We start from the raw sequence: 9,975 nt of genomic DNA on the forward strand, positions 1-9,975 counted from the left end.
TTCAGGATCATACTTGCTTAGAGGCTTTGCTAGCCTCATCCAATTTTTTTCTGCAACCCCTCTAAAAATAGATCATACTGCTCAGATTGCAGTTGTACTTTTCTCTTTGTAATAAAAGCCCAATTCTTTATCTCTTTGTATCTCTTTTGCTTCTCCTTATTTCCAAACCTGTGTTGTGATGGTGGTTTAGGAGACTTTATTCTCACTCTCTTTCCTTTGGTTGTTGGAGCTGCAGTGCTCTTTGTTCGTCCCATTTGCTGGAAAATTCAAGTTAGGTATACCAATCTTCACATACATTATTTTCACTCATGAGAATATTTGTCTAAACCAAACTAAGTCAATGTAAAGTTCACAAAATCATTTTATCAAACACCTTATGTGCATTTCCAAAATTCAGTGTAATGAGTGATTGGGACTTTAACTAACCATCAAAAATAAAAAACAGTCTGTCAGAATCATCCACCACTGTTATGCAATCATAAGTATAAGATAAATCCAAGAGAATCATCACAAACCCTAAAACCCAAAAAATTTGAAATCCACGACATTATTTCATGGGTTGAAGGATAATTTAAGGCAAATAATAGATATGGAAATACAAATGGAGCAAAATATTTGAACTTGGAAGAGAAAGATTGAACAATGCAGATAGTTCTAGACTAGAAAAGATGTAAAAGAAAGAGACTATTACAAAGGGTTTTACAAAAATGGAGCAAATGAGCCCACTATCGTGTTTTTAAAAATGTTGTAAGTGGGATCTCTCTCGGGCGTTACTATCTCGCTTGGGCGAGATTGCTCCAATGAGCATCCAAAGTTTTTCGTTCAACTCGCTTGGGTGTGGAAAATAACGTATGGGCAAGATTCCCTGGAAGAAATTTTGCAAAAATATTTTTGAAAACATAAATCCTATCCTACAACAAAATAAAAAATTAAAATATATAAAAACTATAGGGTTGCCTCCTAGCAAGCGCTTTATTTAACGTCATATAGTTTCACGATTGTTTTATCAAGGTGGATAACCGTTTTGTTGCACAAATATTCTAGTTACAACTTTTCTTCTTCTTGAATATGGGTCTTCAAGTTCAATTGATCTGTTAATCTTTAGTTTCTTGATAACCCATAATCTTGCCCCCTTCTTCTTCAATCCTCTTTTAGCTTCTCTAAACTTGATAGGTTGCCCTGGGCTATATTTATCTTCCTTTTCAGGCTTCCCCTATTGGACTCTGTCTTCTTCTTCTGTCTTTGAATTCTGATGAGGTATAACTTCCTCTATTGACTTTGAAAGGTCCAATTGCTCTTCAGTTGTAGGAAAGGCTTATTCCTTTGTTGCATCCTTTTGTAAGTATTCTTTCCCTGCATTGGAAGTTTTTAGACCATAAAAAAGATTAGAAATTACCTCATCATCTTGAGCTCTAACTTTAAGTTCTCCTTTGTCAACATCAATTATGACTCTAGCAGTCTTTATAAAAGGTTTTCCAAGTATCAAGGGAACCTCCTCATCTTGTTTCATGTCCATTACAACACAATCCACAGGAAACATGAACTTATCCACCTTCACAAGAACATCTTCAACCACACCTTAAGGATATTTGATGGATCTGTCTGCTAACTGTAGTTGGATCTTGGTGGGTTTAATTTCCAAATCACTTATTTTTCTCAGCATGGCCAAAGAGATTAAATTTATGCTTGCCCCCAAATCCAGTAAGGCCTTGTCCACAAATAAAGCACCTATAGATACAAAAAGATTAAAACTTCCTAGGTCCTTAGATTTTGGAGGCAAGCCTTTTTAATCATGGCACTACATCCAACCTCCAGCTCTACACTTCTTCCTTCAAAACAACTCCTTTTCCTTATAACTCCCTCATATGTTGAATTTTGCTCTAGAATTCCTGCAAAATAATTTTTAGGAAGCAAATTATAAAAAAAAATAAAATTCCTTCTCTTTTTTTTGAAGGAACATGATGATACGATAAATCTTTTTCAAGAACACATCTCTCCTTAATTTCTCTCTTTTTCTCTATTTTTTTTCCTCACCTCTTTTCTTTTCTCTCTCTTTCTCATCTCTCTCCCCCTCAATCTCATTTTTTTCTTTTTCAGCCACTACATTATTATCATCCCTCTATCATATTATTTTACCACGTTCTGTGACAATTGTATTGCATTGCCCCTTTGGGTTCCTCTGCTAATTGTTTGGCAATCTGTACCACTTGAGTTTCTATATTTCTGATTGACGCAATACTATGCTCTTGACTAGCCATGGTAGTCTTCATGAATTTCTCCAAGGTATCTTCAAGTTTATTCATCCTCTTAAGAATTGGAGGATAATTGAGTAGTTATTGTTGTTGGAAAGGCCCTTGCTCATTGGATGAACCATGCTCTTGTTTCACCCTAATGTGAGTTTATTTTTAGATGTTTTCATTTATGGTGACACTTTTACTTAAGATTAGGATTTTAACAATTAATGGTGACCTAAGGAAGATTCTCACTGGACACGAACTTAACAAAGTGGTTAACTAAGTGTGAAGGTTCACTTCACATAGGAAAAAATGAAAAACAAGATATGGAGAATGAGATGCAATTGCGGAATTGAAAATGGGCACAAGGTTAACATCAATGGTGGTCATGGCCTTCCAAATGATGCACCATACTCATGATTATGAGCGAAACCCAAGAGCAACAAAGAATAGAAATTAAGAGACAAACACATAAAATGGAACGGAGAAATGGAAGGAAAATGGAATGATAAAACTTATGATGGTGGGTGAGAAATGTCATACCACTTGAAGTGTGATCTGCTCCAAGATGAGTGCGTTGGCCGCCACTTGAGATTTTCCCAAATCACTCAAGATAAGACCTCAAACCTAAGAGGACATAAGCCTCACTAAGAGCTCACACAATTTGTGCAGAGTTTCTTTACTTCATTCAAATTCAACTTCTAAAATACAATGAGGTAGGCCTCCTATTTATAGGTGAAGGAGCCTTGGAGAACAAGCATGAAGGGTAGGATGGGAAACACTAAAAAAAGGGCAGCCTTAGGGTTTAGGGTTTAGGGCTAGGAACAAGCTAAAATGCTAACTACACCCCTTATTATGCTACATGTACCTTATTCTAACCTATCTTTGCTATTTGGACCCCTAAAGTGAGCCCAAATTATTTACAACATATTCTATCTTTTAAGAAGACCAGAAGGAAGAACAGTTGGTGCTCTGGTTTATGCTCATCTCCTCTGGTTGGGTTCATGACATCCTTGGTGGGGTCTTGAATTGTTTGTTGAGATGACTTCTCACCATGTGCTTTGCTTTTTCTTCCTTCTTCATCTTCATAGCTACTTGGTTTGTATCACACCCAAAATTTTGATTCTGATTGCATCTCCAACCTTGAGAATAATTATTGTTGTTGGGGAAGCCACTTTGCCTTCCCTGATTTACCCATGTAATTTACCTCAGCTTCAGATGAATTGTTTTGATAAGAACAATCACCATTGGGATGATCACCTCCACAAAAATCACACCTTATTGGATGACTCTGGCTCTGATATGATTGCACATCATGTAATTGTTGTGGAAATTTAGCCATGTATGTAGTTAATTGCTCAATCTGTTGTGTCAGAATTTTATTCCGAGCCTAAAGTGCATTTGAAGTATTCAACTCTAACAACCCTTTCTTTTGAATATCTTGTATATCATGTTGGGCTTGATATTCAGTTGATGCCAATGCATGAATAATCCTTGTCACTTGTTCTACACCAACAACCATCATTGTGCCGCTAGTTGCAACATCTAGGAGCATCTTAGTGTCAAATCTAAGACCATTAAGAAATATGCTCAGTTGAGCAATATCTTCAAACCCATGATTTGGGCATTTTCTGAGCATCATTTTGAATCTCTCTCATGACTCACAAAAAGCTTCATCAGCTCCTTGTCTGAACATAGAGACTTTGCTTTGATGTAGCGAGAGATTCGAAAAATCTTTGATTTGGATGTGATTTGAGCCATTCTTTAGCCTTCCCTGCCAAAAAAAATAAAATGGAAAGAAGCACATATAAACAATTTCAATATCACCTGATTGAAAACTCATTGTTCCCACCAATTCATAAAATGTAGCCAAATGTGTATATGGATCCTGATGATCCATTGTTGTAAATTGATGGATGCTGATGAAACTAAGGAAAACGGGTTTCATCTCCAACGTCCTTGTGGTAGCAGGTATTGCAATACTAGAAAAATGACTTGGCCTTTGTTGCATGGCATAATCTCAAGTGTTCTCCTAGGGGGTGGTGTTTGCTTTTCTGCCATGTTGCTTTCCTCCTAAAAAATATTAGCGGAAAAAGAAGAAGTGGTTGAGGATTCCTCTCTAGTGTCTCATTGTCTCTCTTTTGTCTTTGTCTTTCTATTTCTTTTGGTTGCCCTTTCAATCTCTGCTTCAAATAATAATTGGTCTTTGGGAATTAGACATCTCAATATCATATATGACAACTAATAAAATGGTTAGCACAAGGATTCACTAGCAATAACAAAATTAATTTATTTTTTATTTTTATTTTTTATTTGAAAAAATAAAAATTGAAAATAAAAAAAATAAAATATTTTCAAATTAAATTTGAAAATAAAATAAAAAAATCTTTAATTAAAGAATAAAACAATACAAAAAATAAACAATATAAACAAAAAATAAAAATAGTTAGAATATTCACAATATTTAGGAATTTGTACTAAAAAATTAAACTGTTCTTCGACAACGGCGCCAAAAACTTGATGACGGTTGTCTCCTTTAGGGCTTCTAACACCTCCTATTCTCCCAACTAGATTACAATTCACTCAATGGTGTTTTCTTCTCAATCTTGCGTGTCTAGGGTTATGCCTCAAGCCTCCTATTTAACCTAATTGGTTTGGGCTAAGTGATTTCTTGCTTGGGCGTTATTGGGCTCGCTTGGGCGAGATTGAGCTCGCTTGAGCGAGATCCACCAGGAGCGTATGGCTTAGGCGAGTTTGGGCGAGCTTTGGTGAGTGCTTGGCACGTTCCAGCTTTCCCTTTTTAGCTTTGTATATTTTCTTTTCTCCCAATCATCTTCATTTTTCCCTAGAATCTTTAAATTAACACAAATTTTGGAATAAATTGTTGTTATTCAAATTAAATCACAAAATATGTAAAAAGGTATAAATTCATAAATTATGGGTTATTTTATGCTTATTTTATCAATTAATATGCATAAGTGTTTGTATTTCAATATGAAATATTACTGAAATCTAAGACTTATCATCACTCCTAAATTATAAATAGAAATATAAATAGAGTTTTAGCTTACTCTAGACTTAGGATTTACATTTTGAAATATGAATACTAAATATGAAAAATTAAGAATAACAACTCTTGTGATGTGCAAAATAGTAGAAAGTTACACCGAAGAAATAAAAGTATGGGTGGCAACGTATGTTAGGTTCGGTGGGTCGGTCCACCAACCCCTTATCATTTAGATGGGATGAGTCAACCTTTTCAATCGGCTAACCTGTATTAGTCTGGCCCACCTAACCTTTCGAATCACAAGTGGGGGTAAGACAGGCCAACACACTGACCTTTATTTATGGTTTTCTTGAATAGGTGGTTGTCAATATTTTATATATAACTTTATTTACATTAATTACTTTATATAATTTGATTCATTAGAACATGGTTGATATTTACTTTCTTTTGTTAGAAATTAAACATTATTTAATTAGAATTTAAAGTTTTATTCAATTTTATTGTTTCCTCTTGCATTTTCAATGTCCAAAATGTGATATCTATGTCTGCAACTTAAATAAATAGGTAAAAAAAACTACAAAAAAGGAGATAATTAGAAAAAATATTGAAAAGTGAAGGGTTAACTTGCCAACTCCTCCATTCATTCTATGATGTAGTTTTTCTTTTTTACATAGGATTCTCTTTTGTTTTTTTTTTCTTCTTTTTTTTTACTAAAAGTCTCTTAACTTGTATTATTTGAATGACTCTTTTTTCTTTGTCTTGCATAATTTTTTGTGGTGAACATTGGAGTACTTGATTGCTTGGCATGACATACATTGCGTGTTTCTTTAATATGGACCTTTGATGCTTTCCACCAGCTGATCTCCTTTTCTAATAACTCACTCTACCTATCTTTTTTTAGTAACATACTTTTCTCCTTTTGTATAATAACCTCTTCTTTATTGGCGCAAAGAGTAGGTGACACAGATTTTACAAGTGGTTAAGATAACTTGCATTTTTCTTTTTTAATTATGCATAACGCATCTTTTGATGTATCTCTTGACTTTTGTAGATTTTAAACTTCTGATTTGGTGCAAAATGTCTTCTAGATATGATTTTATTTTTCAAGAACATTATTTGCGAAAACATATTAACTTATGTAAGGCATTAACTATGCATTAAATGATCATATTTAATTTATTATCTTTCAACTATAAAACACTTATAAAATGAACCATGCTCCTAAATAGACAAATGCATGGTTTATGTGTAAAGAAGAAAATTCACACATACAATGTAATTCCAAATGATAAGTTTATGCATGAGAAGAATATTTTCTTAAGATTGATGATGTAACTATACATGATATATGTTTATGTATGAGAAGAATATTTTCTTAAGAAACATTTGTCTAAAAGATAGTTGAAATATTTGTTTGCACTTAATGAAAACTAAAGTCATGTTGATTTATCTTGGATTTAAAATATTTTAATGTAAGGATAAAATTCATAAGTAATCCAAATCAAACAAACTAATTTTTTTATGATCATATACTTTGTAGTATTCAACAAGTACATAAACAATGCATATAATTAGCCAAAACAAATCAAACAACAATTGTCACAAATAAAAAAAAGATGAAAAACCTCAAAATAGAGTTGCTATTATAAACAATCTTTTTCCTTTTCTAGATCTCTAATTAACAATCCAACCTTTGAAAATGAAGAACCACCTCTTTTGAAAATGAACAAATTTCGAGTAGCAATTCAAAAGTCTACGCACGAGTGGATATGCAAAAATCCCAATGCTTTTTCCTTTCTCTCTCTGTATTTGTTGTCATGTTTTTGACAATGAGTTTCTTACATGCAATTGTAATTTAACCTCAGTTCACTTAAATAAGTTAGACAAATGAATTTGCATATTTGAGTAGATTCTTCACCAGAAAAGAGTCTAAAAATTGAACAATTTATTGAGAGACCACATTGAACAATTTATTGAGAGACCACATTTCTATTGATAAGAAACAAAAAGGATATATTAAGTTTAGGCTTAATTAATTTTTATGTAACTGTACCGTCCCGTACCCGGGCGTTGACTAAGTCAAGGTCAAAGTCAACACCAGGGGTCAAAGTCAACACAAGGCGTTGCCTAGGTGAACAGACGCCAAGTGCCAGCGTCGTCAAGAAGAGGCGTCGCCAAGGCAAGGTGTCGCCTAGGTGAAGGCATCGCCCAACCAGGGCGTCACCAGATCAAACAGTACTAAAGCAAGGCAATCACCGTGTGGTTCCCCGATACCCATGGGTAGGAAACACCATGGAGGGAGCGACGCCGTGGGAAGGCCTCAGGTCTCGATAACCTGGGGCAGTGATAAGGAGAAGGAAAAGGTGGCTTCAAGGCCATAGTGATAGCACCAGTGTAGGGCAGCCTGACTCGTGAAGTACCCTTGCCGCCCCAGAGACGCCTTTGGGACAGATACGACCCAAGAGGAAGGTCACGCCCAGGGTAGCCGGGTGCAGGGTACGAGAGGAAGGCAGATACGCTCTCAAAGTAAGTGACTAGATGATTGGGGGCATGAGTTGGCACCCGAAAAGTCACCCCTAGCGCAGTAGCACTCCCAAGCAGGAGGACTCACACGTAGAAACGTCCCCAGATGGGCAGAAACGCCCCCAGATGGGGTCACGGCGTCGTGAGGCCCTCCACGTGTGCGACAGCCATGTCAGAATAGAAACACCCTTTAGTCAGGTGCCAGGTAATTAAAGTCATTCAATACAGTTTCCGTTTCGAGCGTTCAGGTACTATAATGGCTCCCAAGCGTTTCAACGTCTTAAATGCGCTACGTTTTCTAATTAGATACGCTGATTGAGTGCGTTACATTCGTAATTAAAGGCGCTTTAAGGTGCTTTAAATGCTTGGGTAGTTTAAATACCGCTGAGAATGTTGGAAACAGGGTTCGAACTTTTGGCAAATTGACCAGAACTCTCTAGTTGCTTGCTCGTGCTTTGAGGTTACGTACAAGGGACTGAGGAAAGATCTTTGCCTGAGGGAGAAAAACACACACACAATACACAGTTCTTTTTACCACCTTCAGAGTGCCATACGCGGTGCTCAGAGACGGAGGTGCACAATTTTGGTGTTTCTTGCTGGCTGACTTGAGCGTCGGAGTGCAAACGGCCGCTAGGGCGCCTCTTTGTCCTCTTTTTTGCAGGAATCCACAGGTAACCAGTGGGAAGGAGTCCCTAGCTGACAGTTGAGGTCGCGCACGAAGACGTCCCAGTCAACCGGACGGAACAGTAACTTATTGGAATTTTCAATTGAATCCCTCTTATTAAAAGTTTATGTTCTATTTAGTGATCAAAATAGTTTTTATTCTCATCTAAGTATCTCTTAGCTTAATTTTTTTCATCAACAAGATTGTGTGACAATTATTGTTGAACCAAGTGGTGTTCAAACTTTGAAGAATCCAAATCCTTTGAAGGATGTTGAAGCTTTTGCTTAGCTTGCTGTTGCTGTGCTGTTTTAGTTAGGATTTGGGGTAGATTGTGCATGTAATCCACCTCTTTGATTGAATCCAAAGCATAGGCATTCTCAATCTTTTTGAAAGAAATTTTTTTTCCAAACTAAGTTAAAACAACCGATTGTTTATACTTAGATGTTTTTAGAAAAGATTGAAAACTGTTTTTCAAATGGTTGAGCTGTGTTCCGGCCGGCTGACCGGGATCGTCTCCGTACGTGGCTTGTCCTCGCGGGCTAGGGCACCTTCGTTTTGCTCTATCTGTGAGTACCTGAAAAGAAGTGAACAAATGGGCGCCCTCGCGGCCGTTTTCACTCCGAAGATCAAGTCAGCTAGCGAGAAACATCAAAAAATTGCACTGAATGACTGAAACTGCGTCACTAGAACTGTGTTGCCCTAATTGCCTTATGCTCACTGTGAGTGTGCCGCGAAGACAACTAGGGTTTTCTCTGTGTATCTGTGTGTAATAGGTTAAAACTCGGATCCCTTTTCAAATGTCCCAAGGTTCCTTTTTATACACATCCAACATTTAAAGCACACTAAAGTTCATTGAAAGCATATAAAAATGCCCCCTGAAACATTCGATACGTAATCTTAAATTAGCGCGTACCTTAGAAAACTTTCACTGAAACCTTTAATGGGCACGTGTGCATTGCCACGTGGCCTTCTAACTTGACTGTTTATTCTGTGCAGAGGGTCCCACAGCGCCGCAACCCAACTTAGGGTTATTCTATTGCGTGAGCTTTCCTTCGAAGTACTCTCTGGCACGTGGGTTGACTTTCTGGGTGTCGACTCGTGGGTCCCAGTCACAAGTCACTCACCCTGGGGGTGTATCTACCTTGCTTTCGTACCATGCACGTGGTTCTCCCCTGGTCATGGCCCTCTTATGGGTCGTATCGGTACCAGGGTCTCCCAGCAGTGGCGAGGATACCTCAGAAGTCAGGATACCCCTCTTCTGGTGCTAGACTTATGGCCTTGAAGCCACCTTTTCTCTTCCCCTTACTATTGTTCTGTATGGTCGAGGCTCGAAGCCTCTCTGGCGATGTTTTTACTCGGCGATGTCCCTCTCGGGCGACACCTCTCTCGAGCAATGCCTCTCTTGGGCGATGCCTCTCTCGGGTGATGCCTTTCTCGGGTGATGCCTCTCTTGGGCGATGCCTCTCTCTTGGGCGATGCCTCAGCAAGGGGATGACTCGAGCGGTCAACCTGTTGACTTCTCTTCCTTGGGTCCCTTGAGGGGTCCC

General features: G+C 37.4%; 1 pseudogene; it reads left to right on the plus strand.

Annotated features, from left to right (window-relative positions):
• The first annotated feature begins 3,844 nt into the window (after positions 1–3,844).
• LOC137838953 (small nucleolar RNA R71) lies at positions 3,845–3,950 on the plus strand (annotated as a pseudogene).
• The last annotated feature ends 6,025 nt before the right edge of the window (positions 3,951–9,975 follow it).

The sequence above is a fragment of the Phaseolus vulgaris genome, chromosome 4 (genome assembly GCF_051622355.1).
Source record: "Phaseolus vulgaris cultivar YP4 chromosome 4, ASM5162235v1, whole genome shotgun sequence".
Taxonomy (NCBI): Eukaryota; Viridiplantae; Streptophyta; class Magnoliopsida; order Fabales; family Fabaceae; genus Phaseolus; species Phaseolus vulgaris.